Raw genomic sequence first — 8,383 nt, 5'->3', positions numbered from 1 at the left:
GGTGTATGGAATGTATAAGGATCTTGAGAAACTAACCATTTCTTAATTTTCTTTTGAGATAATTTTCTTGTACGATCTAATGTTTGTATACTTGATAAAGAATCAGGATTTGAATAATCATAATATATTTTTGATAATTTTGTCATTTTTACATACTATATTCTTTCCAATGTTTAAATAAATTAGCTACTACTGCAGGACTAGGCGATTTTCTTACTTTACGATTACGTTGTCTACTACTACTATTATTCACTTTTGATGCTGGCGTGCTAATAGGAGTATCAGTAAATTCTTTAGGAACATTAATATCTTCTAATGAATTTTTAAATTCACGAATACATACAGGATTTCTGGAATATCTTCTTGTACGAACATCATTTACTAAATATATAATATTTAAAACTAGTATTGTTTTTGTTTGAATACGTACTATAGCAGACTTATCCCATTGAATTTTATCAGAACTTGTCAACTGTTTTAATAATAGATCTTTTTTCCTACGTAGTGTTTTCGGTACTGATTGTAAAATGTCTGATACAAATGGTAAAATAGAAATATTGTTATCATGTTGGAAAGTTGATGATGAGGATTTTTCTTCTTCTTTTTCTTGGATAACAGCTAAAGTAATAGGTTTATGTGAAGATAAAGCACAGACCAGAATATACTGACGGGAAACTCACCGAAAAACTGGAAACTTGGCGACAGTAGCGCCTCTAACACGCGACGATGGAAGTAGTCCCTCTGAAGTCACTTACGTGGAAATTTCGAAAATAATCACTGACTAAATTTTCGCTCTTTTAGTTGCATTTGGGGAACAGTTTTTTTCTCTTAACGTACTTTGCGGAAGTTACATATTTTCAAAGCGAACTCTTTAAGAGAAAAATCTGTTAATATAAAAAGCTGGAAAAGAACGTCAGGTCCGGAGACGGAACAAGATAAAGTGAACATTAGCCTATCTGATTTTTCTGCACTACACCTAACACTGTGATGTGAAGCAGACGAAAACAATCCGACGGATACTGCGACAGCCCATGACGTCACGTTCCAAGACCGATGGCAGCCATCCACACATAATACCGACCACCGAGAGCGTTGATTAGTTAGTTCTCTCTGCAGACGATTTAAACTGATTTCAATAGCGCATTTAGGGAGTTTCTGGTCTGTATGTATCTAGTCTGTGAAGATGAAGTATAAAGTAAATAACGATGCAAAACTTGTTTATATAATTTCTACTTTTGTTGTACAGTAAGATCCCGACTTTTGAAAATTTTATTCGTTCTTCATCTAAACTTGATTGATGTCAATCTATGAATTTAAGATTGGATTGAATTTCATGTACGGCATTTTCAGGGACTTAAATCATTTTACGTAATTGTGACATACTTAACGACTAAAAATACAACTTCCTACTGTTGTAAGAAGTGGTCTCAAAAATAATGGAGAAGCGCACCACCCTTTTGTAATAACTTCTTGTTCTTCAATGCAGTACGCTGTTGAGATAAAACACGTAAGATCTCTTTATGTCTACGTAAATGTTGCTTCTGACGTGAATTTAAAGGAATGTTTCCTTAGATACTTGAGAATTTATTCTTATTAAATCCCCTGAAGCATTTTGTAAAATTTGTTTTCGTTTTGTAATCTTTCTGTTGCACAGAGCACGAAGCGTGTTCTAGTGTTGCTTTACCTTCAACATGTTGACGCAGACTAAACAAAAAGTTTCTGTATGTCCTTTTGCGTTAGCGTACACATACATGATTTTAATTGAAAAAGTGTTTGTACGTATTCGCAATGCATCATTTGTTTTTTGTGTTAAGTCAAATAATAAATAATTGTGAGGCTCACGTGTTACTTCGAACACATTCACGATATGTTTACTTATCGAGGCATAATTTGTCTAGCTAAATATTGTAATTTATCACGAGGATTTTTAAATACTAAAACATAATGTGCATTTAACTAATATCACGTGCATGTTTTGGAAATAAATATTGAATAATAAATCTTACAGTTAACTTTTTATGATGTGTATACTTTGTAAGTAAATTAGCAACATCAACATTGGTTTCCGATATTAAATCATCAAGCATTTATAATGAATTTTCTTTAATTTCAAAATTATTCATGTAGGGAATTCCATCTACAAAATATTTTTGCACTTGCATCTGATTTTGGTATTACTGCACCAAAAAACCATACAATACACTTAAATTTTATACTAAACATTTGATCACCTTCATGAAGTAAACGATTTACAAAACAAGTTTTAAACTCGCTTTAAGGATCTGCAATTAAAATTGTATTGGCATGTTGAAACTTTAACATTTTGTACTCAAATTAATGCATACAATATAACATTTGTATTATATACACACATTCACACACACACACACACACACACTGGATTATAAGAATACTAAAGCTCTCGAGTTTTCACAGAAAACGATCCAATAAATAATTAGCACCGAGCTTGTGCATGAAGCGATCCAATAAAAAATCACTGGGTCGTAGAAACAATAATTAAAGCTTAAAATCAATAAAGAAGAAATAAGAAGTAAATTAAGAATAAACAAAGAACTTTAAATGGTTCACAGCACAGAGTGTTTTTACGACTTTCTATGGAAAGCGATCCGCGAAAGAAAAGAGACATTCATACAAGTCAGTCACTCGTTCGTGGGTTTATAACCATAAGGTACACTTGCTCGTTTTCGTATAGGTTCATGTTTGTCAATACGTTTACGCTTCTTGTTGACCTCACGGTGTGTCTTTGGCTCTTTACAGTTAAAGATGTGGAACCCCGGTCTACGCACTATACTATTCGGATTTTCTATTACTGTGGACTCCAATTGTCCAGATACTAATTTAGAAACTCTCGAAATTCATTTTCTGAGAGGTCCTATCGTGTAGCGTTATCCTCCTAATTTTGATAATATGCCAAACACTTCCTTGGGCATTTTAGCCTCACACTGTAATATTTTGCGCCTAAACCGATAAAGGTTATAAACTCCCACCCTTCTGATATTTCATCTTCAGATCGCAAAAATAGTTTCCGAGCGGTAACAAACGTTCCTCATCTTTTATCTGTAAATAACAAATGCTGTCAGTGTCGCAGTAGATTGCTGTCTGGTCCTACAGTCATCAGTACTTCGTACAGTCTAAGTCTAGTCCACGAAGTAATAAATGAGTCTAGTATCACATTAGAGAACTGTAAGGATACGTTTTCAGTAACAATGTCTGTAATTGATAATTAGATGGGCATTATCAATTGGGATCACACTGAATTTCATACCGTGCCGTCATTAAATACCTAAGAAATGTTCTTTCATTACTAACGATCAGACTCTGACATATCTATGCGTTGCTCCCATTTACCATATAATAAATTGAGGTAAAGTTTCGTGCATTGCCTCAATCCCGGGTTCATCCTAATATAATTTAACTGTACGCCTTCATGGGCATAATATTCATCAATATATTTCTGTTTTTCTTCTTTAGTTCTACAATAAGCGGGAAAACTAGAGGGTTCCTGCTTCATAACTCGAACAGACCACCTGAATTCCCCTATTCATAATCTATGAGTTCGAAATCCCATATTTCGTGTATATCGAATATTTTATAACCTTTTTGAAGAGCAAGGTGTAACTCTGGAGTATAAAATGTTTTTGTGGGAGCACACTCAGCATCAATATCAGTACAATTATTAGGGTTTTTCTTGCATACATGTACGCAAAGACCGAAGAATAGTTGGCCTCCCGCAACAAAGGGTAGAATTTTAAAATATAGGTCGTTTGGGGGCAAGATGGTACATTTTACTACAACATGAATACTTTCCACATGTGGAAAGTCCGGCCCCGTATGTATCTTAGGTTAATTAACGGGCATAGGTTTGTGTGCCATTACCCATGGATAGAAACTAGTTACATTGGCGTATGCAATGTGTTCATCACCAGTGCAATTGACGTAAGAATGAAAGACCACCGTACGGCCGCCATTGTAGCAATTCTTGGATATAAGGAAATCAGAAAATTTTATACAGCGTTCTTTAATAAACTTTTGCACTTCTTTATCCGTCTTCACCTTGTTTTCTCAAAAAGTTTTTCGTATAAGGTTATACCGAATCTTTTCAGGAATCTATGTCCGACCATGGTTTGTTCATAACGTTTCTTCATCGCATTGTACGAAACATGAGCGTCGTGCAGAATGGGTAACAAAGTTTACATGCACGCCAGTAACAACCATAGAAGTTCTTCGTGCAGTTCTTCGTGCCATCCGTCGACTTTGTACTTACCAATATACTTTCCCCCACCTTTTATTGCATGTTGAATTTCGATCTCTAATTGTTCTTCCATATACATAAGCCATTACATAGGCTTATACTATATTTTTCTTATGATGGAAACCCAACGAGGGAATAGGCTTACGGGAACAGCGTTTTCAGATTAGTGCAAAGTACGATATGTCCGCATCGCAAGAATTGCAATGGTGGATAAGATGCTAAAGCAATGTAAACCCTCCGTGTTCTCTTCAATAATGTCGCTAAATTTGATAACCGCTTCTGTTTGAATTCTAACATCATTTTCACAATAAGACAGCCTTTCCTTCTCGAGGTTAAGCTCCTCGACACTTGCCACACTTTCTTGGTGCCAGGCTTCCAATTGCTGCCTCTCTTCCGCTGAACGCCACTCAGGGTCATAGGATTCAATCGCAGGATATGGACCGACATAATTTTGATTTTCTTCAATAATAAATAATTATGGGAAAACTTCCTTCTTTAAACAGCTTAACACCAATATAGAGGTACAAATCGCTGCAGAAGATAGATTAACAGTACTCATATTAAAAATCTGACACTAGGAATAATATGCTGCTCTTCTATTAGATTTCTAAGACAAGACGCCATCGTTGCGACTCCCATGATGGGCCAAAGCGACTATTTTGTGAAAGACAGGACGCTCTCCTAACACGTGGTTAATAAAGGCCGTCACTGTCTTAAAAGATACGATTTCCAACATTATTACCGCACGTTTTATAGGGTTCATTGATGCCTTTCCTTATACAATCGTGACAAATGTGGGGACAACAGACCAGTACAACTTCATATTCTTTTTCACCGCGGTCATTCGGCTGCTTCAACGTCGTCTAGACTATGTACCTAAACTTATTAGTATGAACAGCCTTCTGTCTCTGAACAAAATATGTGTGGTTTATATCATAATGTGCACGACACGTCGAAGAGAAATGTTCGCCAGACATGATCACATTTTCGAAGTCTTTTATCAAAGATGACACCACAATTCATGCAGACCTCAACTTTATTGCATACAGATACACCTGCTTTATTACGTTTCAGATGGTTCTCAAAACATACACCATCAGTAAACTTTCTATTGCATTCATTGCATTATATTTTTCAACAGTATAATTGCGTTCGTGCTAATGTTCACAAAAAGAAAAGAGTTCCACACTTATGTTTACAACTGTTTATCATAACCTTCCAAAAAATAATACTTCCGTGCATTGAGGAAAGTTCTAATATTGCGAATAGGTTCGAAATGGCCAACAGTGTTACCTCTTTTATAGTAAATAAAGATCTTATTTTTCACAGGCTCTACCGGGTAACGAACTATATATTCCCTGTTATTCTTTTCATGTTCCTTATAAAATACGATTTGATACTCCCCTTTCAAATAAGATCGGAAAACATCAATATATGTAAAGTCACAGCCCCTTTTAGTTTTAACGTTAAATCCTGCCATCTCACAAAGGACTGCTCTAACAAGCCATGTAATGCTGTCTTTTCTTTTCAAGTTATAAAAGTTATATTTTTTGCCGTGAAGCTTTACTTGGCCCCATACTATGGCAAGAGGAATATAATAGATATGCTTGTTTTCTAAGCGTATTAAACGCTTTTTCACATAGAATAGGCACTTTGAATATTTGTCAACGTCACTGGCCTTATTTCTTCCCCTGTCAAACATGCTATCCGCGATCTGGAATCGAAACAATATTTCATGCCCCAAAAGAAACACCCCATTCGAATTTAATACCTGTTTGATTGAAGTAAGTATCGTTCTTGAAGAGAAATTGGCTTTTCTTCTCAATGAAATATATACAGGCTTGTAGTTTCTACTATTTCTACTGTCTATCTATAGCCCATTATCATCCGAGATGCGCGCATTCGAAATCACGTGTTCCAAAACAAAATCTATTACATTTTCGAATATAGGCCTCTGGGTTATCAATATTTATTTCATCACCCACAGGTCTTACGGCAATTTCATGTCTCGTAAGATGAAATTTACGAAACTTTTTTCTTTTTTTACAACTTCGTTTCATTTTGCCCGTCATTATGATTATTAATCTTACTACCAGTGTTATTATTATTATTACTACTACTACTATTGCTGCATACTTAACCATTGTTGACACACATGCTTATGATGGGCCAGGCTGATGAGAAAACAATTGGTTCCCATAGTCATGTTCATCCTTTACATAGCGTTGAGGGATATTGTATACACAATTTTCTCCCAAGATCTCTTCCGTGGGCATAACCACAGCGTCATCCTCATTTTCAACGATTCTCATTTCTTCAACTGGTATATCGACGGAATTTAGATTGGCAATTCCATCTTCATCTAGGAAGGCTGTCTTCATCAGTTAACTCGTTTATATTATGATTCAAGTTATAATTTTCTTGAAGGGTCATGACTATGATATTATTTTGAGATGGGATTAAGCACTCTGCCGATACAAACCACGTTCCAATCGAAAAAGTTGGATAGCTCCGTTTCTTTTATCCTGTCCACCTGACCTTCCCCACAGCTTAATAAATGCCTAAGTTTTTGCTGAGCCTGATCATAACTACCGTGTACCGAAAAATCCGTGCACAAATCCAGGATATCAGCACTGGATACACAGTGCAAGAGAATTAATATATCGTTACCTTCAAAAGCACGAAGGGCGCGTAGCATTCTTTCGCACCTCTCCGGTTCCGGATGTCCCAGCTGCTGTAACTCCATGATACCCTTCTGCGTGCTGATGACCGTCGGGTAATCGTTCCGGCCACTACCGACTTCTGGAGGTAGATTTCATCTACGATGTTGAGTTCCTCCGATGAGCAAGAGAAACCCATCTAAAACAGAAACAACTATTTTGAGTTATCATGTTCCCTTTACATATCAGTTAAATAATATGTAAAAAAGAGAGAGAATAATCCATTATTTTCAAGCTTCAGTTAAATAATATGTAGAAAGAGAGAGAACAATTAATTGTTTTCAAGCATCACTTAAATAATATGTAAAAAAGAGAGAACACTCGATTATTTTCAAGCTTCAGTTAAATAATATGCAAAAGAGAGAGAGCAATCAATCAAATTAATTTATGAAGAATGAATAAATATTCACTTTATATCATGTTGTAAACTATTCTTTTTAATAGGAACAAAATACTGTCTCACTTCAATAATGATGAGAAAAACAAACCAAGCAGAATTGCTTAAAAATTAGAATATGTTCCGCTTTCTTTCTTTCTTTTTTAAAATTCAGTTACTATAAGAGATATAAAATACACAAATTTTAATCTGACTGATCTTTACTAAAACTTGTAAGAAGTAAATCAGGTGTCTACGTCGGTACTAGCGCTGGTGAAAACAAGATGGTTGCATCTGCACAAAAATCGATTTTTTCGGTAGTGCAGCTCTCATATTGCTTCAGCAAAGATTAGTTGGCTGTAATATATACGGCGTAGAATGAAATGATGCCGACACACGCTCGATACTCAATATATCACATACTATCATGTATGCCGACACCAGAGTAACTAATGACACCTATCGGCAAAATTTTGAATTAAGCATTAGTTCATGTTAGAGCTTGGTCAATGCAGTCGCCTGTGGTACAGTTCTCCGTGTCATGGTAATCCAATTGTACTAACAAAAGCATATATATATATATATATATATATATATATATATATATATATATATATATATATATATATATATATATATATATATAAGAGCTATCAAGTGAAACCCGTTCAGTGGTCATAATTCATGAAATAAATTTTATTTCGAGCGGAAATTTGTACACAATCTAGAGATGTAGATAGTTAGCGTGCAGTAAAAATTTGTTCAGAAGTCACCATGAGCTTTGGGACACTTCTCCCACTGTGTCACTGACATACGAATGACGTCCATGTAAAATTTGTACGGCTGACTATCAAACCAACAACGCACAGCGTTTTGAACCTCAGCGTCAGACGGCAATCTCTGACCTTTCAGTGCCTTCTTTAGAGGTCTAAAGATGTGAACGTCATAAGGTGAAAAGTCAGGGCTGTAGGGCGGGTGTCGCAATATTTCCCACTTGAATCGTTGAAACAAATC

Source organism: Thermobia domestica, chromosome 1 (genome assembly GCF_964235325.1).
Source record: "Thermobia domestica chromosome 1, izTheDome1.hap1.1, whole genome shotgun sequence".
NCBI classification, from domain to species: domain Eukaryota; kingdom Metazoa; phylum Arthropoda; class Insecta; order Zygentoma; family Lepismatidae; genus Thermobia; species Thermobia domestica.
This window is presented reverse-complemented; position numbering follows the sequence as displayed.